The sequence below is a fragment of the Myodes glareolus genome, chromosome 23 (genome assembly GCF_982192425.1).
Source record: "Myodes glareolus chromosome 23, mMyoGla1.1, whole genome shotgun sequence".
NCBI classification, from domain to species: domain Eukaryota; kingdom Metazoa; phylum Chordata; class Mammalia; order Rodentia; family Cricetidae; genus Myodes; species Myodes glareolus.
This window is the reverse complement of record NC_142048.1, coordinates 14,670,443-14,691,560: the sequence shown is the minus strand read 5'-3', so window position 1 is coordinate 14,691,560 and position 21,118 is coordinate 14,670,443. Positions and strand designations below refer to the sequence as shown.

At 46.8% G+C, this 21,118-nt stretch overlaps 1 protein-coding gene and 1 long non-coding RNA gene across 5 annotated transcripts in view; one reads left to right on the top strand and one right to left on the bottom strand.

Annotated features, from left to right (window-relative positions):
• Positions 1-306: 306 nt before the first annotated feature.
• On the bottom strand, positions 307-13,821 carry LOC148118309 (uncharacterized). Its single transcript, XR_015736134.1, has 2 exons — positions 9,322-13,821; positions 307-3,153 (listed from the first exon to the last, which is right to left on the bottom strand). It is a non-coding gene; the product is annotated as an uncharacterized LOC148118309 (long non-coding RNA).
• Positions 13,822-16,504: 2,683 nt separating this feature from the next.
• Mfap3l (microfibril associated protein 3 like) overlaps positions 16,505-21,118 on the top strand; it is a 45,404-nt gene continuing 40,790 nt past the window's right edge. For 2 of the 4 annotated variants that reach the window (XM_048455740.3, XM_048455735.3), the window contains exon 1: positions 16,505-16,642. The gene's annotated coding sequence lies outside the window, so the exon portion shown is untranslated. The remainder of the gene's footprint in view (positions 16,643-21,118) is intronic. The other 2 variants (XM_048455739.3, XM_085680330.2) reach the window with 2 other exon arrangements.

The following is a 21,118-nucleotide window of genomic DNA, read 5'->3' as shown; positions in this document are numbered from 1 at the left end:
CTTTGAGCATGACACGGAAACCCTCTGCCACTGAGTTACAATCCCAGTCCATCAAATCTCCCTAAGTAAGCTCACTTCAGGATGGAAAGAAAATAGAGATCTGGGGCAATGCTGAAATGATTATATTTAATTGGAAAAAATCTGCTGTTTTCCTTTCACATCGGAGGGAACTGTCTAAGGGATGGTAGATGTCCTTGCCTGAGCATCCAACCCTTCTCTACACAAGATATGCCTTACTATGCTTACCCCCAGACAGTGTCTTAGTGAGGGCTTCTATGGCCATGAAAGGACAACATGACCAGGGCAACTCTTACAAAGGAAATACATTTAATTGGGGTTGGATTACAGTTTCAGAGGTTTAGTCTATTATCAGCATGGTGAGAGAACATGACAGTGTGTAGACAAACACGGAGCTGGAGATGAGCTGAGAGTTCTACATCTTGATCCTCTGGCAGCAGGAAGTGAACTTGAACAATACCGCACCTACTCCAACAAGGCCACACCTCCTAAGAGTGCCATTTCCTATGGACCTACGGGGGGGGGGGCATTTTCTTTCAAATCACCATGGAGAGATACATTAAAATGACAAGAATTTGTTATTGAAACACCAAGGGGTAAATTCTAAGGAAGTAGGAACACTATGGTGTCCCTTCCCAGCTTCCATTAGCCTGGGAATTTGATGGACACCTTCAAGACAGGTGGGTTGGGGCCGAGGATGCAGCTCAGCTGGTAGAACGCTGGCACAAAGGCTGAGTTCAACCCCCAGTCCTATAAAACTAAAGGGCAGGGTGTCACATGCTTATAATCCCAGCCCTCAGGAGGCAGAGGCAGGAAGATCAGAAGTTGAAAGTGATCTTTGGCTACATAATGAGTTGGAAGCCAACTTGACCTATATCTCTGTCTCAAATCCTTTTTAAAAAACTTACAACAGATGGATCTGAGTGCCACCTAGACATCTACAGGAACGTTCCCTTCATTCCGGCTTTTTGGAACATTTTGTGCATATGAATTAGTACATGAAGCAGGGTGTGGTGATACACACCTCTAACTCACATGGGAGCTGAGTAAAAAGGATAGAGTTTGTGACCAGTATGGGCTAACAAGACTTTATCTCAAAAGAAAGCATGGAAGGAGCTACTATTAGAAGTCTATACATAAACAGCATGTCAAATTTTGTGATCAACTTAAGGGATTGTCCACATTCATTTTTACTACTTAGTCACTTTGGCACCTATACCTACCTGAGAAACCACTCCCCAAACATTCAATTGCTGATAACCAAATAATCTTTGTTTTTTCCCTCAAATTAAAAACTATTCAGAATGAAGTCACTGACTTTCTTTCATATATTAAATTTCCTAATATAAACCATTTTTATTAGAAAGCTACTTAAATCAATTGCAAATTAATGATTTCACCAACAAATGCTCAGCAAGCACCCCTAGATACAGGTTCCAAATGGGTTGCCAAGGCTGTAAAAACAGATGCTACTTCTGGTTCAAGTGTAATGGAAAAATTAAAAATGCTGTGGATCCCCAGCGGTGGCAGCAGGCCATGTGGCAGCAGGCAGTGGGCCCTGAAAGCAGCCAGTCCCAGGCAGGGAAGGTCCCTGAGCAGTGGCTGGTCCAAGGCAGGGAGACATGTGGCAGCAGCAAGAAACAGAGACATGAATAGGCACGCCATGCAGAGTGAGGTTGGACATTTATTAAGTGGGTTATGGAGGGGGAAGGAAGAAGGGGAGAGGAGCAGAGAGAGGGGGAGGAGAGAGGAGAGAAAGAGAGAGAGAGAGAGAGAGAGAGAGAGAGAGGAGGGGAAGGGAAGAAGTAGGGAGAGGCAGAAGCTTCCTCTTGAGAGGGAGATGGAAAAGGAAGAGAGTCAGTCTACAAGCTGAAGATCAGCCTGTCTCAGCAGACGGGGGTGGGGGGGGGATAGCTTGTCTCTTAAAGAGACAGAACAGATCATTACAACAAGGGTTTTTAACCCGAACTGATGAAGACGGATAAAACACATTGAATGTGGTTTGAACAATAAAATAGTTCCAATGTTGCACCAGAGAAAAGGAAATTACTTAATTTGATGTCTAACAAAATCCTGCAGGTTGATTTAAAATGTAAAATGTATTTTGTTTTTATGGGTGCTGTTATTTTTTTTTCTTGTTGTAATCCTGTCATTGAAATTGCATTTATCATGCTTAATATTTTTATTAATCTTCTAGCTCTCCTGCCAAAATTAAATCATGGGATGAGAGTCACTCTCTAATTAGATTTATGGCTTCTAAAAAGATCCCCTGATTCTTCTGTGAATGAACTGTCACTGTAAATTATGCTGTGCACCTAAACTGCCAGACAAACATGATGTACATTTTTAAATAATGAATTAAGATGTATGCATCAGACTTGATTCTCCTACTTACTGTCAAGCCAGTTTTACTCATCAGAATATTGCATCTGGTTCATTCTAAAGTCGCATGGGTTATATGGCTACTTTCATGTGATGACATTAAGAGAAAACCATAGAGACACTTATCTATCATGGATAACTCGGCAGTGACCCATGGCCATGCTAATGCCACTCTTACAGGTAATGTAACATGCCAAGACCATTCTCTCCACAGTCGTTATGTGTTTCTATACGCTAAAGACATTGGTGCCATCTCGAGAGCTGTGTGTCTTTTACAGGCAGATGTTTCTTTCCCAAATTCATGCTTGCTGTTATTCCACAGCCCCACCCCCCAGGCCACTCCTGAATGCATTGCTTAAGAGAATGAGCAACGCCAGAAGGAGCTGTAACTATGAGAAACTGGATAGATGGTGAAGGACTTATTTTCAGCGCTTATCCACAGAACAAGCTGTCGAAAGAGGGACATCAGAGGGCAGTAGGGAAGTCCATTAGGTTCCAGCACCGGGCTTCACCCTCTCGAGCCAGCAGGAGGATCTGGCGAGGCATCAGGAGGATCTGGCGAGGCATCAGGGGGATCTGGCGAGGCATCAGGGGGATCTGGCGAGGCATCAGGGGGATCTGGCGAGGCATCAGGGGGATCTGGCGAGGCATCAGGGGGATCTGGCGAGGCATCAGGGGGATCTGGCGAGGCATCAGGGGGATCTCGCGAGGCATCAGGGGGATCTCGTGAGGCATCAGGAGGATCTCGCGAGGCTGTAGATAGTAAAGGCAGTGACAAACAACACCACATTCTTCCATCCCCTCAACCCTGATGATAGAGGACAGGGCTGAAAGGCAGCGGTAGTGCTTAGGGCAGGAAACTCATACTCAGAAGCAGTCTTCAGCATCTAGAGGTTTCCATGACCCTGGGCTTTAAGTTTCCAGTCCCCTTCCTCTTCATGAGGCGTGGCCTTCAGACAGGGACAGGTAGAAGTGTCCCATTTTCCTAGCGGAGATGCGCCCCTGCTGAAGCTGAGGCCGCACATTGAAAGGAGAAGCCAGGAAGCAGAACAAGGAGATGATTATACAGAAGTGTCTTTGAAGCTGGCAGTGCAGCCTCCTTAAAATGATTTCCTCAGAGTCCCGGGCACCCTGTAAACAGGGTTCACACGAAGGAGTGGAAGAGATGCAGCACTGGGAAGATGGCTCCATCAGTAAGTGTTGGCCTGGGAAGCCAGGGCACCTGAGTTCAGGTCCATATAACCCATACAGAAAACTGGGTTCATGCTGTAATCCCAGTGCCAGGGGAGGAGTCAGGCTTGTTTGGGAACCTGTGAACGGCCAGTCTTATAATAGGTAACAGGTGAGAAAGCAGTCAGGAAAGAAAGACAAAATCAACCTATCTCCTACACACACATACACACACATACGTACACACACATACATGCATTCACACATACATATAAAAATACACATACATATATACACATTCACACACATACGTACACACATACACACACATACATACATATACACATATATGCACACACACATACACGCACATACATGTGCATGCATGTACACCCACATGAGTGTACACATGCACGTGGATATATATCATGTAGAGAGGAAGGATCCAGAAACTTCTGCATTCTTCAGTTTCTGTGTTCTTACCTTGCTCATCATAGTTTTGATCTTAAGTTAGACAACTATTTAAAGTAACCCTTCACCTGAACCAGAATCTTAGAAAATACAGCTAGTTACTTCAGTACATGGACTCTAAACAGCCTCCATAAGATCAGGCCATCAGGAGCACTACATGGGCAGAGCTGACCCCTTGTTTGGATCTGGGGAGACTCCTGCTTTTCCATGAACCAGGGCAATTCCTCACATCTCCATCCACATTCTCCTATGTTTACTCATAATGTTGTGAAAGGAAAACAAATGACACAGTCAAGGAAAATAAACTGCTTAAGAGGAAATTCCGCTAGGGACTGACAGAGAAAACCAGTCAGAGACCGTTAAACCCCAGTAACAGCCGGTACCAAGGCGAGCACAGACAAAAGGCCAACCATGCCGAGTGGTCAGGCAGGTACAGAGCAGAGCAGAGGATGGTAGCTTTCCTGTGGGTGGCTATTTTGATATTGTTCTGTAAAACGAACACCTTAAAGCTATCTATGGCTCTCCAGATGTTCTGGTGTTCTCTGGACGGAGGTCCAACAACTGATGAATTACACTTGATCAGGCTAGGAGACAACAGACAGATGGACTCACAGTGAACTCAGTCCTGATTATGTCTTCCACAGGCAATGAACAATAGTGGACTTTTAATGTAATTAAATGTGAAATTCATGTAACAGCCAAAGAGTCTTGATGACGGCTGGTCCTTTTTCAGTAATGAAAATTACAGACCAAAGTGCATCCATGACATTATGAATCACTGCAATTCATCACATCAAGAGAGACCTACAGAGTCCCCCCCCCACCCCACCTCTTCACTCTGATTTCTACCCGACAGAGCCAACCCCTGTCACCGTGCTCACTGGTAATTCTTAGTGGCATCTTTTACCCTACATTCTATACACGTGAGAGATAAGTTGTGATTTCTATGCAGTTTAAGAAAATGGCTCCATATTTATTAAATATGATCACAACGTTCCCTGAGTTTTGGAAGTGGTTAATTTTAAGGTGCCTTTAAAATTAAAGCAATTAGGAAGGCTCATTAAAATTAACAACAGAGACTGGTGGTACATAAGTCAGCAGTCAGCACTTGCCTAGCATCAGGTCCGGGGTTCAATCCCTGACACTGTAAAAATAGTAACACTAAAGTAACAGAAATGCTAACCTATTACAATAAGAAGCCTATAAATTATGGTACTGAAAGAAAAACCTACTAAATATTCCTTGGCTGGGTTAGCTGTCCTTTGTGTATCTGTTTATACACTCACCTCCAGTTAATGAGTACCCTAGTATTTTAGCTGCTGACCCAGGCCAAGAAGAAGCACGTGAATAACAGACCCAAGATGCTGCCAACCATGAGCAAAGCAGAGCCAGTAACGCAGAGGTGGGGAGACTACAGCCTGAATGGTATCTCAGATCCACCAAGTGAGCAGAGGCTCTCTCTGCCTCTAAGATAACCCTCCACACATGGCTTAACACACACATACACCGAAAAAAAAACAAACCAGCTCTCATCTCAAAGGGCAAAAAAGGGATTGTTTACCCTGTGACCAAATAAGAGTAACCACGGCCCAAGAACTTAGATTTAGGTTGTCCTGAAATACTGTGTTCTAACATTGTAACAGCAAAGCTTTTATGGTAACAGGACAAAGAAAGTCATAAGCCAAGACACTTTTCAAATCCATTGGTGGAAACATGCAGGCATGTTATAACAAAGGAGGGAAGCCTTTGATTGCTACAGGCTTCAGATGCTATCTGATCATACGATTAGCTTTTGGGTTGGTGTCTCTTCATACATTCCAAAATAATTTACCTAATATTCACAAGGATGTTGCACCATACACAGAGAGAGGTAATGAATGACTGTCTCAGGGGCTAAGATAACTCAAGATAATTTGTCTGTGATATTTTCTAATCCCCAGAATCATTGGCCTTCTAATAAGTCCACCAAACTTGCAGAATGGTTAATATGGACACAGCTTTTTCCTAGTCAACAACTTCAGTCAACAAGTCCAAACAAATTTCCATTTCAGTGCAATTTGCTGGAATCCACGTTGTGCCAGAAACTGTGTGAGATTAAATCAAAAAGAGGCCTATGGAGAAACTGAATTTGATCTGTCTGGAAAATCACTTGTGGGCCTCAGCCCAATAATTGCAGTTATAACACAATCCCCACATGATCCCTAGATTAAAAAAAAATCTGCTATTCATAAGCAGACATGTCAGAGAATCAATGAAGCCAACCAGTCTTGTAACTACAAGTAGGAGAGAAATTGGGCTCCATCCTGTAAGGTGGACTCTGTGTTCTGCTGTGAGGAGAAGCAGTCATCACTGTGCTGAGAAACTTCATTTCCAGCATTGGGTCAAGTTAGGATAGTGACATTATCCAAAGTAAATTAAGTGTCAAATCCTCTTCCCCATTCTGACAACCAATGGATGCCCTGGGCCTCGGCGCTCCCCAATGGAGGCCCTACGGTAAAATCCAGGCATGGGCTGACTGACTTCCGGCTCTGTCCATCTCTCACCTAGCAGGAGATCACACACCTCATATCCTTCAAACTCACCAAATGAGAGCTAGCTCTCTCCAGCTCTGTGCACGTCTCCCATCCTTACCTCTGCAAGTCCCTGGGATTCCCAAAGGCCCTTACACTCCAGGTTTCTTCTCTCTCTACCATAGCTTGAGTTTTTAAACTTTTACCCCATGGGATTGCTTCCACACTAAGAATGTGGTGTCATGTCCATTCTCAAAAGATTGAAATATAGAATTCTGTTTCCATTCCTCTTGTTTTTGACAAACAACTACAACAAAGAGGAAGACATGAAAATTACACACACACACACACAAAGAAAAGAATGGTGTGAACTGCCATGTTTGCTTCTGGATTTCTTAAACAAAGTCATAGCTGCCTCTCCAGGGGTCTCCACAAAGAGGCCAGAGCTCTGGGCATGAAAGCCACTCTGTTCTGAGCGGTATTCTGGCGTGAATGATGTGACCTTCCTGTCAAGTCTAACGACAAAGAATTCACCTAGTGGGCCACTCTCGTGGACAATCTACTGTCTCGTTTGCATCTTTTGTTTGATTATGTGAGTAACCTGACTTCAGTTTCTGCTTCCCTGTATAGGGATGTTTGCCTTTCCCTCTTTCCGGAGTACGTTACAAACCAGCAGGACAAAACTCCCAATTGTAGACAAGACTTTTCCAGAATTCAAGCGTGAAGCACCTACAAAGTCAAAATCTTTCCCAACGGGTCCCATTAAGAGCTCAACCATCTCCCTGTGGCTTCTAGCCTTCCCATGCAACACAGCCGCAGTTTTCAGAAAACCTGTCCTTGACTGGAGGCAGAATCCTGACTGCATCTTTTTTTTTTCTGCCAATGATTTTCACCCCAAGTGAATGAAGCCATGATAAGATGGATGGGAAGTACTCAGTTGCCATGGCTATTACTGTCAGAGGTTGGCAAACTTTCCGGGAGGGAAAGGCTTAGTAGAGTGTGGAAAGCAGTCCAGAAGGGTGTGGCTTCCGCTGGGCCCTCTGCCTCCTATGAGTTTCAGGCAGGGCATTTGATATCTGGATTTTTCCGGCTGGATAACTGGTTAGACCACACACATGCTCAAATGCCTCCAAGGGACCAGCCTCGATGCACAGGCTCAACCCATTAAGAGGAAGAGCAAATTTTCCCAATACTGACACAGACTTTTCAAGTGACTTTGTTAGCCTCAGCTACCAGGACTGCAGAGGGAAGCCTTTGCTTCCTTTCATTCCCTCCACACACTGTCCCAAGTGTGCTGTTTCTTCTACCTCACAGGAACAAAGAAAAGTCTGCCATGAGATTACAGTCTCACTGGTCTCTTACAGGAAGAGTGTCCAGTCACAACATCTACTGCCCTAGTGAGTCTCCAAAGAAGGAGGCAGAATTTAAGAAAGCTGGTGTTAGAGAATGGCATCTGCCCTTCATCAGTCACCAAGCGAAATCCCCGTCTGGTTCAACTAGGACAAAAACAAGCTAGCTCGTTATGTAGGCCAATCTTCTGCATTCCTCAGCCTTCGCTGTTATAGTGCAGGCTGTTGGATGATTACAAACATGCATAACAATTTTGAAAAATAAACTGATAGTCTTCTCATCCATAGGAACCTACTAGAGAAAACCCAACTAGAAGCTACTTAAAGTTTTATACTAATAGCTTTTTATTTTATCTTTGTTTTTTTCCTGTTTTCCTTTTTACATTTTTACGTTTAAGGAAAACAAGTTTATTTACTATGCTACAAGGCAATAAAAACCACATGCCTGTTACTTTTTTCCTTTTATACATGAGTGAGAACCACCACTCTCCCTCTTCGCCATCTGCCTGGTCCTCGCCCGAACAGAAACGGTGGCCTCCAAACCCTTAAATCCTCACTCCCCTGCCTTCTACTCTTCCTCAATCTGGCTCTCCTCAGAATCTGTGCCAGCCCCTCCTTACAGTCCTCCCCTCACTCACTCCCAGGATAAATTGCCCTCAGCCCCTGTGCCACCCTGCCCTTAGTGGGTGTGAATGGCCCTACTCACGTCTGTGTTTCCTTCTCTCTCAGTGCTGAAAAACATCCTCACCACCTTCGTCAGACAATTCCAATACCCAACCTAGCCCATAACTTCACCTCCTATGATCTTTATATGATCCTTTATTGTAACCTCCTCCTGAGGGTCGCAGATGTGTCTGGGAGAAAGTCTAGGAACGTGCAGATCAGATACAACAAACATGCCAAACCCACCCCTCCAGAGCTGCGAAAGTCCCGACATAGATTCTAACCAGAACTGCAATAATAGATAATAATTGTCCATCCAGAGACCACTTTATCACCTGTCTCCTCTTTGGTTGAAGAGATTGGCTGCTAAACCAATTAACTTTGAAAAATCCTAGCAGTAGTTCAGAACAATATGAAAATCCCTCTCAGTTCTTCAACTCCTTACATGACCCCACTCCCACATACAAACCTTGACCCAGGGACTCCACATGGCCACTGATGACCTACTTCTTTGCCCAATCCTCCCCAGATATAAGGACTGAGGTTCCAGCCCTGGCATTCAAGGTCCTTCATAATGATCATGAATGAAATCAAAAACCCAGGTACCAGCTCTCGGCTAAGGCCTTTCAACAGACTCCTCATGTTGGAGCACTTCAAAGAAAGGGGGTGTCAGGCCAGAAGGAGCCGCCAGACCCTTGCTTCAAGTTTGGCAAGAAAGGTCACTATGCCATTGCCTGCCCAAATCCTCACAGACCTACCTGAATGGGCCCTTAATGTCACCAGGAGGGGCACTGGGCATCAGACTTCCCCTAGGCCACATCTTCCTCAGCATCATCCAACCTCCTGGCACCTCCCTTGGACCTACTGGACCTGAAAGTCAAGGACTGATGACACACAGGCCCTGCTATAGACTTGACCAAATACACACCAAATACACACAATACACACCAATTGGTCTTCAGAAGCCTAGGGCCTTGCTCATGTCTGAATCTAACAAATTAACTCTGGGATCCTCTGTCACAATCTCTCTCTCTCTCTCTCTCTCTCTCTCTCTCTCTCTCTCTCTCTCTCTCTCTCTCTCTCTCTCTCCCCCATTCCTCTCCCATACAAGAAGATCCTCTAGCTCCTTCTGCCTACAATTTTTCTACAGATGGCAGCTCACTCCTGTCAGATGACCACCATATTACAGGATACACAGTGGTCTCAGATGATGCCATTGTTTAGGTGGCCTCCTTACCCTGACACAGGCAGAATTAATAGCCCTCATCAGAGCCTTACAAATGGCTGACACTACATCATTAAGAGTGTATCTACCAGTGTATACAGACTCCAAATGCGCTTTCCGTGCCTTGTTAGCACACTCGGCTCCCTGGAAGGAACCAGGATTTCTAAACACAGGCGGCAACCCAATGACCAACTTTTCATACATCCATAACCTCCTCAAGCCCTCTCTTTAACCCACTCAGACCGGCTTGGTTCATTGCAAGGCACATCACATTAACCCCTCCATTTTCAGTAAGGCAGTCATTGTACCAACACAGCAGTCCATTTTCAGTAAGGCAGTCATTGTACCAACACAGCAGCCCGTCAAGCTGGCCTTCATCCCTACGACTTACCCCTCTTCCCTCCAGGCTACCTTACTACATGACCAGGGTAGAACATCCCAAACCGTCCTTCAACACAGGACTTCATTTGCTACTTACATCAAACACTTCATGCTAATTCTAGGTCCCTTCTGTCCTTTCTCCAAACCTACCTGATTCACATCCCAGCAGCTAAGACTGTCTACAGAACTGAACCCAAACCGACCACGCATGTCAACAGACTAAAGTAAAAACACTGTTTCCAGTATTCGCCGCCACCTTTCCCACTCACCAGGCCTGGGAACTGCTTCCTCGCTATGCCTGGCAGACTGACTGCTACCCATAGGCCCACTGTAAAATGCTTCAAATATCTTTTAGTCTGCGTCGATACATTCTCTCAGTGAGATGAGGCCTATCCGACCACAAACAGAAGGGCATCAGCCTTCACCCCTTTTCTGCTCTCTAACAGTCTCTTGCTTTGGCCTGCCTGCTTCCCTCCGGTCAGATAACCGTGAAGAATCCACCCTCAAAGCCACCCAAGGCTTAGCCGAAGCCCTACATCTACCTGGCATGCCCATATTCCCATCATCTACAGTCCTCTGGCAAAGTAGAATCACCAATAGAATCCTAAAGGAAATCTCACAGAACTCACTCTGGCCCCATTAAATTCCTCCCTTGAGCTTTACTCTGCCTTCCTTCTACACTGCTCCACCGGCCCAGCAGCCTTTCTCCCTCTGAGTTAATGTTTGGAAGACCCATTCCATCACCAGGACTACTTCCCTCACCTCCCCCATCGCTAATGAACTCCTGCACACACACACACACCCTCCTTTATAGGCTGTCCAATCGCTCATCTGGGCACATTCTGAAAGGATTCTTCCCAAGCTCTCATAAATTCTCCAACTTGTCCCACACAGCTGGGAGGTCAGGGTTTCCTAGCAACTCCCAAGCAACCAACCCCACCCCTCCAGCCCAAGTGGCAAGGGCCCTAGACCGTGTTACTCACACTCCAACTGTGGTCAGACTCTGGGAACATCCACATCGGGTCCATCCATCTCATCTAAAGCCTTTTCATTCTCCTCTCCTTCTAGCCCCAGCTAGCTAGATGTTTTTGTTCACGCCCACCAGTCCCTGTTCCCTAAAATAACCCATTCTGCCCAGTGGCAGTAGTGTATACCGTTGATCCCAGCAGTCAGCACTCGGGAGGCAGAGGCAGGTGGATCTCTGAGTTCGAGGCCAGCCTGGCCTACCAAGTGAGTTCCAAGACAGCCAGGGCTACACACAGAAACCCTGTCTCTCAACAAGATTGCCCATTCTCTAATGCCACCTATCGCTGAACGCAATAAATCTCACTTCCCATCTCCACTCCTGCTTTTTATTCGCCCACTTAATCGCCCGTATGCCTGGCAGTTCCAGGTCAGGGAAACCCTCCTAAATCACAAAACCTCTGCCCAGGTTATCGGCAAGGCTTTCTGTCCTGCATCTGGATGCAGCCATCCTAGTATAATCCTAATCAGTCCCGCTCTGGTTTCACAAACCATGACAACCCACCCTGTGCCTGCTTCACGTCTGACCAATCTTGTTTGTGCTTGGAAATTGGGGTTTGGGTGTGGTCCATGCCTAATTTGCGGTTCAGAGGGGAGCATCCTGCAGTATTCGAGTTCCTTCAAGGGGAGGGAAGGCTTGGTTTGGGTCACAGGCTACTGTATATCATTGAGGGAAGCTGAGGCAAGAGGAGCTCAAGGCAGAAATATGACAGCAGCTACTGAAGCAGGGACCGCAGAGGAACACCGTTTCCTGGCTTGCTGTCTGTGGTTCCATCCGCTTGCTTTCTTGCACAACCCAGGACCACCTTCGAAGGGTTAGCCCTGCCTACAGTGGGCTAGGCACACTCCCACATCAAGAAAATACCCCACAGATACACTTACAGGTCAATCTGATGGTGGCAGTTCTTCAGCTGAGGGCTGCTCTTCCCAGGTGACTCTAGTCTGTCACAAAAACTAACCAACACGGTCATCATCCCCAGGTAATTGTGAAGCAGGTGACTGCCCCCACCTCAGGGTTTAGTTCTAGGTATCACTGGACAATGAGAACTGAGAGAAGTATTAAAATCATATCAATTCCCAAATGGCTAGTTTGCTTTTCTGGGACACCAAGCCTTAGACAGGGGGAAAAATCTGTTCTAAGGGGTAGAGTAATGACCTTCAGACAATTAGAAGGTTGTAACTACACGGCCAGAAGAAAGCAGGATAATGGAAAACAATGAGATTTGTGGGTTAATTAGGAATGCTGTGCTACTTCATGCCAATGAAACAAGTACACCAGATGGCTCACAAAACACTCCTGACTTCGGCTGGCAAAGAAAAGGCACTGGGTGTAAAGAGGTCAAACCTGAGACCTCACTTAGATTACTCAGATTGCATTGGGCGAGACTTTGTTCTGGCAATCATGTTACTTGCAATCTGTGTAAACACTTCAGGAACTTTTTAAGGAATAAATGTTCGATTTTTATATTAATCCACATGTCTATCTTTCATCTACCAGGTAAACTTTCGTTGTGACTGAAAACAAAGGTGGTTGAGCGAAGGTGCAGCCTTTGCTATCAAGTTCCCTAGGGAGGAGGTGAAGACAATTAAAGAAAAAAATTCAAGGTCAGATGTTGTGGTAGTTTGGAAGTCAATGAGCTCCTTAGGCTCATAGGGAGTGGCACTATTAGGAGATGTGGCCTTGCTGGAGGAAGTGTGTCACTGTGGGTGGGCTTTGAGGTCTCAGAAGTTCAAACTAGGACAAATGGCTCACACTCTCTTCCTGTTGTTTTCAGATCCAAATGTAGAACTCTTGGCTACTTCTCCAGAACCACGTCTGCCTGCATACTGCCATGCTCCCTGCCATGATGATAATGAACTAAACCTCTGAACCTGTAAGTCAGCCCCAAGTACATGCCTTCCTTTATAAGAGGAGCAACAGAAACCCTAACTAAGATGGATATCAACGTGGAGACAAGATACAAGGCCCAAATGAAGTATCCAAGAGGAAGTCATTGCAGGAAGACCAGAGTGTGCCCAGTCTGAACTTGCTCTTGAATGCTTGATATTTGACAGGTAGATGGGGGGGACAGAAGAACAAAAGAAGTGACAGGCCCGTGAAAGCATCAACTTGCACACCAGGCGATTTGGATTGACAAGGATACCGGATGTTAGGAAGCACGAGCTGGAAACTCACTTCGGAGGCAAGGCACGTACTATGATATAATTTGCTGAAGAAGAAGAATCTGAGGAGGCATGGAAGATGTATGGAAGGACATGGAGAGACCTTGTTCAGGAGATCACTGCACTGTGGTTAATGGTGTCTGGAGACAATAAGGGCAGTGCAGATGGTGACACCAGGATTTGAATTATTCAGAGATGCCTACAGGCAGGAGGGTATGACCTAGGACCAGGGGATGACAAAAGAAAGCCAGGTGACTAGATCTAGAAATTTCTATATATGTGATCTATACGGCTAGGAAGGGGTACCAGTACCCTTGCTAGAAAATACTAGAAAAATTGCAAAAGAGCAACCACAGCTCGTGAGTTCTGTTCAGGACATACTGGGTTTGAGTCTCCTGAGGCATACCAAGTCGGGCTGTTTTGATAGACTACATATAAAGGTCTGAACTTAGGAAGATACAGAGGAAAAAAATACAGTTATGGACAAAGATGATACAAAATATTGACACAGATGGACAAACACTAGGCACTGACCAATCAAAACAGGTATTTGAACCACCCGAAAAGATCCTAAGAATTGGGTATGGCCAACTAACTATACTGGCTCCGACCATCTTAAGACTGATGGATGGGAGCACACAGGGCAGCAGGAGAGAAGAGAAAGTTCGGAGAATCCTACAATAGGTTGGTGCAAAGAGGAGAACACGGCGAAGCAGGATGCGGAGGAAAGGTCACAGTGATCAGAGAGTGAAGCACATGTCACACCAGGTCAGCAGAGACGAAGACAGCTTCAAACATAAGTTCCAAGGCAGCTGTTGAAGAGACACTTGCACACCCTTTTTTTCTTGGCTTTGCTATTTGAGATCCTCGTGTCGATGAAGATCTGAGCAAGATCCAGGGCAGTGTTCTAGACCCAAGCAACATCAGAGTCTAGAAACCCAGAGGGTGGATGAAAATAGCCCTGGTAAATTAGGATTCAAAGGGGAAGTAGTATATAAGCATTCTTCCGGGAAGTAAATTCCCACTAGACATGGTGAGCCCAGCCACACTGAAGCTAAGAAGATGACATGTAGGGCCACTGTCACGCGGGCTATTTTCTAGGATCTTAACAAAACTCACTGGGCTACTCATCTTTTTAAACTCAGTGAGAGGCAGTTGTCCCCACTCTCTCTCTTTTCCCCTCCTTCTCCCTTCCCCTTCCCCTTCCCCCTTCTCCCTCCACTTCCTCCCTTTCTCCCTCTTACTTTCGTCTCCTCCCTCTCCACCTCCCTGAGTTTATTCATCTCAAATCCATACTTTCCCCCCTGTATCCTTTAGTTTTTCACGTCAGTCTTCCTGAGCATTTAACCCCCCCCACACACACACACACTCACAAGCACACTGCAGCAAGCATTTCCAAGATAGAACAGGAGTATTCTGCAGGTTCCGTGGCATTAAAAAAAAAAAAAAAAGAGTGGGAAGCAAAAGGAATAGAGCCGAAGTGAATACAAAGATACTTTACAAGAATGTACTACGGCTTAACTGAACAATGGAAGACAGATTCCTGCTATCATAGAGAATGCTTATTGAGTAACTTGAAAAGATCCGGTTCCTTTCAAAGAGGCAGAAAGGTTCTTTGAGCTAAGGTGTTCGAGATGCTATGGAAACTAACGCTAAAGTATGATTTCTATTCTCAAGCTTTTAGAAAGGACTGGATTTTGATGCCTTTAGGAACCAGAGCCCACGCATCCATCAGCCCGCAAAACCCTCAGCACCCGGGGTTCTGCCCACGTGTTCATGCTACGGCTCTCTATAAACCCATCTCCCTCGGGGCTAATGAGCCCTGGTATCTTGATGCTCCTCAACCTTGGACAGCCAGATGCCAGAGGCAGCCACGTGTGGCAGTCTGGCACTGTCCGGAGCATGCTCAGTCGGGTCCGGAGTCACTTCTGCAGGTCTGAGCTCGGAGCTTGGGGGTCACAGGCAATATTTTTGCCTCTGGGTTTCCCAGTCACGGAAGAGAAGGCAGTCTGCGATCGCTTAAACAGCCTCCTGTCTTTTTGACAGCTGTCCCTGACTCAGGGTGAAACACACCGGGTCTGACAGCTGGAGCCACTTAGGCGTGTTAATATGCGTAATCCACCTTTCCGTGTTTTCTCAGCAGCCTATGACCAACGGGGGGTGTGGGGGGGGACGTGAGGGGTGGAATCAGAATTATTAAAAAAGAAAACTGGTGTGGGGCGTGGCCAGATGGGGGCAGCAAAGAAAAGCCCAAGAGGAGGCTGGTCACTGCCCCAGAAACTGACAAGCTCTCTAAAAGAAATGGGGTGTGTGTGTGTTTTGTGGGGGGAAGGGATCCACTAACACTGCAGGATTGTGCATAGAAAATAATACTGTAGGGTTGTGCATAGAAAACTTGTGTAGGTGTTAAAAACATTTTTAGAGTACCTTTTTCCCCCACCAAAACAGCAACTTAACTACTCGTTAGAGAGAACGTCGAAACTGCAAATAAACTTAAGGGGCAGTTTTATAAATCCCCCCCCCCCCCCCCGCTTGGAACGTCACCTCCAGAAGCCGCCCGCAAACACCCCGCTGTGCCTTATCCACCCCGCCCACCACCCCGTAGCTTCCAGGCGCCCACTGCGCTTTAGTTGTGGCCAAGCAGCCTCCGGGAAGGCCCTCCGGACACTTCAGCTGGCGACTGGGTAGGTTAATTGGTGGGTGGGCTGGTTGCGCGTGGCCTCCAGGATGGCGTTCGAAGACGCCCGCTCCTGCGTGTCCTCGGACGCCACTGCGACGCGCTGCTCAGGAAAGTTGCCGTGACCGCGCCTGCAGCGCCCTGCCCCCAGACAATTACCAGTCACGCCGCCCCAGCCCCGCACCGTCTGGTGGGAAGAGCTCGGGTAAATCGCCTCGGCTCGCACGAGCACGGCTGGTGGCCGCGCGGCCCCGCCCAGAGGCGGAGCTCGCCGACCGCGGCGCTTCCCCGGCGGACTGCGGGGCCCGCCCCTGGTGGGTGGAGCCCACCGCCCGCAGCGACCCGCCTCCGCCCTCGGCAGCCGCGAAAACCCGGTTCTGCAACGCGCACCCCGCCTCGGCGTCGCCGGGAGCCGCACTGGGCATGCTCGGCTCTTGCCGGCTCCGGCGCCCGTAGGTGGAAAGCTCAGACTCCCGGCGGCAGGGCTTGCAGCCCGCATCCAGAAGCAGCGCGGGCGGAGGAGGTTGGTACGCGCTGGGTGCTGCAGACCTATCCGAGTGGCCATGGCGAGCGGCGCACGGCGACCACCGGAGTGGCGCAGCGGTGTCAGGTCAGTGAGGGCACCGGGCGGGCGAGCCTGGGCGGTGAGGTACGGTAGGAGGGAGCCCCACGCCGGGTTGGTGGTCAGCGGTCACCCGAGCTGCGCAACTTTCGGACGCCTGGGCTGGCGGAGGCTACGCCTGGAGGTGCCCTGCGGTCCCAGGTCCCGGCTGGTGGCAGGATGCTGGAAATACATGCAGGGCGGGGGCTGGTGGGTTGGGGGACAGCCGAGTTCCAGGCTGGTGCCACAACCTTCTGAGGGCCAGGAGCGAGCTGTCTGCACCGCACTGACCCAGAGTCTCTCGGATCTCCCGAGAGGAGGAGGACGCCTTCGCCGAGCTGTGGATCGTTCGCGTCATGGTGCCTCAGTTTCCCCAGACAGAGAAGGGGGTATGCTGGCCTTTGCCCAGAAGGCGGCGTGGGGAGCCCCGAGGGCGCCGCGTCCTGATGCTGCAGGAGTCTGGGAAGCAGCGGGTGCTTAGAGCCGCCTCCTCGTCACTGGAGCTCTTGGAGTTTGTCGCATTTGACACCGTAGCAAGTTGACACGGAATTGCCTCGTGGCCTGGAATGGGGAAACGTGCTTCTTTGGCTAAAAAGAGTAAACGTAGAGTCAATTCATTTTAAACTTGAGCGTTGCTTGTCTCCCTCTCTAAAGTGATCTGGGATTGCAAATTCCCAGGTTTATAAAGCAAACTAGAAAAAAAAAAGAAGAAAAAAATGTTTGCAGGTGCTTTTAGCTGCTCACACTGCAGAAAATATTATGGTTCCGTTGTGATTGTTTTGAACGACACTTGTTCAAAGTTTGGTTACTGCAGCGATCTTTATTTTACTCTGGCTTTATGTTAAAAACTTGGAAACAGCCCTGCAGAAACGCAGTGGTTTTTAAGTTTTCTCACTTCTTTTCTAGATGAAACACTTTTTTTTAAAGTTGCTACTATACTCAGCATAGTAAAATGTTCAGGATGAAATATGCAAGAGGGGAAAAGGAATTATTTTCAAGAGAGACTAAATTAGAGCAAGGTAGCTTGCAGACGTTGGGCTAATACACAAAATGCCATCTCTACTCCCTCTGCAACTTTACTGCTTACCCCTACAGCTACCCATATACATCTATTAAAATATTTACAAGTTTGAGGAACCCAGCGCATGAATGGTTTATACTTCCTGGTTCTGTGCAATGCATCACGTTTAAAATCTACCATGATTGCCTCATATAGCTACACCTCATGCTGTGAAGATGGAAATCGGTAGACTGTCTCCTTAGCCTTGCTTTCCTGGATCATAGCAGGAGGCTGAGCCTCTGCTTACCTTATATGACTCTGGAGTTTCATATAGATTAATGGGCCGCCAGGTGGTTCTAAAATTACCAAGTCTTTTTCAGTGCTGGGAAACACAGTGAAATGTAACCAAAGGCTCGTGTACCCCAGGGACCTGAACTTCACAAACTGGATTCTAACAACCTTAACATTAACAAAACCAAAAGAATTAGATGGGAAAGTGTTTTATTATTACTAATGATGAAAAACAACAAAGGAGGCTTTGTATTCAAGAGACAAAAACGGGATAATCTCGCCTTCCTGCTTAGCCTTAGGTCCTTGAAGCTCAGCTTCAGCAAGTCTAGGTTTTAGAAGCGTTTGTATTTCTGTGCCTGATTATTTTGCTAGTGACACTAGATGTACGTAACAGACCATTTGCTTTAAAAGTAGATCTCCCCACATTCGTGTGACCTTAATTTATTCAACCCTCCTCCACTTTGGCTTACAGTTAAGATGTTTAAACCTGTTTAAGCAATACAGTTACTGCTTAGTTTGTACTTTCAATAGTTTTTTCAAGAACTTCCGAACACTTAAATATCAGGTGACTCCTGTTGTGACCAAATTGCTTTCAATCTCTAACCAATCCATTAGTTGGCTTTGCTAGGCGAGCCTGTCTGTGTGAATTCCGGAAACTTGTGGATAGTAGCGCTTGCCTAACCTAGAATCCATCCTAGCACCTGGGGTACAAGTTATCTTTTCTAGCCAAACCGGAGAACGCTTACAGAGTTTCCGTGGCCAATCATGTTATAGTTAAAATCAGCCTCAGCATTAAGGTGCCAAGGTTGGTTTTGAATTTGCTGCGGTCCCTCCCTGAAATGGTTAAAAGAATAGGGGTTGGTTGGTTGGTTGGTTTTGTGCTCATAACTAATTAAAGGCTGACAAAGTCATTTAGCAGTTATGCTTCAAACAGAGGCTCTGTAATAGATTGGTCTTGTCCCTGTCTCCCCAACCTGAGGTCTCTTCCTGCATTAAAATAGCACATTAAATTTTCTTCCCAACAAACTTTTACGGTTAGGCTTCCGAAGCTGCAAGGATGAGTAAGACATCATGACTCACCGTCTAGTTGGAGTGATATTCCTGAAGACCAATCACTCAGAGTACAAAATACGTGCTGCTGGCCGTGCATGTGTGTGGGCCTGAAGAGGCAGGGGGAACTGACCTCCTTGGGTCTGGAGGAGGAAGTGGTGACTTTGCATAGCCTCTCAGGGAATACTGAGAGTGGGTTCAGCGAAACCAGAGAAGTGGGCCCTCTATCCAGATGGAACTTATGGTGGGCAGAAAAAAATGCCTCCATGCCTGACTACAAAGTGACTTTCTGGGTGACGAAGAAGGAGCCTTGAGATGGGAAGACAATGCTGTACTGTCCACGTGGGCCCGGTGTCACCACAGGGCTTGTCCAGGCTAAGGAGGAATGCAGTGGAGTCTTGAGAAAGATTCCATTGGCTGCTGCAGGCTTTGAAGATGAAAGGCCTCACAAGAGAGAGAGTGGGCAGCTGGAAAAGCAAGGACACAGGTTCTTCCTTTACCAGAGCCTTGAATTTAGCCCATTAAGGTACAGTGTGCTGATTAGTGTCATTGTCAACATACACAACCTAAGAGGGAAGGGCAATTTAAAGAGCTGCCCAGATCAGATGGGCCTGTGGGCATGTCTGTGGGGCACTGTCCTATTATTATTATTATCATCATCATCATTATTATTATATGTATTTTGTAATTAAGAAAACCTTGCAAATAAAAAAATCAAACGCCCAAGTTAACCATAAGTCCATAAAATATATTCTATACCCAGAGTGTAAAATGTATTGGGAAGCTTCACACCTTCTGTTCCAAATGCCAGTTCTAACTCTATAGAAATGATAGACTTTGGTCTGGCTAATTTGGACATTTTTTTTTTTATTACACTTGATAGGAGGGTCTCGTCCACTGCGGGAGGCACTATTCCTCAGCCAGGAGGGTCTGAGCTGTTTGAAAAGCTAGCTGAGCATGAGTCAGAGTGTAAGCCAGCCAGAAGCCAACAAGCAGGATTCCCCAGGGTTTCTGCTTCAGGCTTCTGATTGAGTTCCTGCTCTGTGTGGTGACAGACGATGGCCTGGAAGTCAGAGCCAAATAAACCCTTTCCTCCCCATGGCACTTTTGGGCAGAATAATTTACCACAGAAAGGAAACTAGAACATGTGGTAAGTCTCCAAACCCAGAACAATAAGATAATGAGTGTTGTATGAAGTTGCTGAAACTGGTAATCTGTTATAGAAGCCGTAGAAAGGTCACGCCTCCACACACAAAGATTTGGTGTGATGAGGGAGCAGGCAGAAGCAGGGTAATGGGCATAAAGTGGCCTCTTCATAGTGACGATTAAACCACCCAGAAGAAGTTTGGGTTCTACCCCATTGTAAGTAAGCAGCGGGGAATGAGCTGAGGATTGAAAATAACAGTAGGAAACGGACAGTTTGTTGCTGGTCTTAACTGTCAACTTGACTCGATCTTGAGTAACCTCGGCAGAGTCTTAATGAGGAATGATCTAGATCATGCCACTCTCTGAGCTTGTCTGGGAAGAATCGTGTAGATTGTTAGTTGATGGAAGAAGATACAACCTAGTGTGGGCGGCACCATTCCCTAGGTAGGGGGCTCTGAACAGTACAAGAAAGGAGAAAGCGAGCCGAGAGCAAGCCTTAATCTCCCTTTGCCCCTGACTCTGGGTGTTACATGGTTAACTGCTTGAGTCCCTTGCCTTGCCGTCCCCAAAATGATAGATTGTAACTTGAGATTGTAAGCTAAACAAACCCTTTCCCCCTCTCTGCTACTTTTTGCCTGGCTAACTGTTACAGCAACAGAAATGAAACTCAAACGGAAATGTTTCTGCCAGGTTTACTTTCCTTAAAAAGTCCAGTGTTAACTACATCAGTTACCTTTGCTTGCTGTGATGAAACACCATGACCAAAAGTAACTTACGGAAAGAGTTCATTTCGGCTTTTGGTTCCAGAGTGAGGGTCCCTGATGGCAGAGGAGAGGGGGGCAGCTGGCAGCTGCAGCAGGAAGCTCCTGCACGCTGCATCTTTATCCCTACACAGGAAACAAAGAGTGAACTGTAAACGGGGCAGGATTACAAATTCCCAAAGCCTTTCCCACTGGGGCACATCCTCCCACAACGGCACATCCAGCTTGAAACCGAGT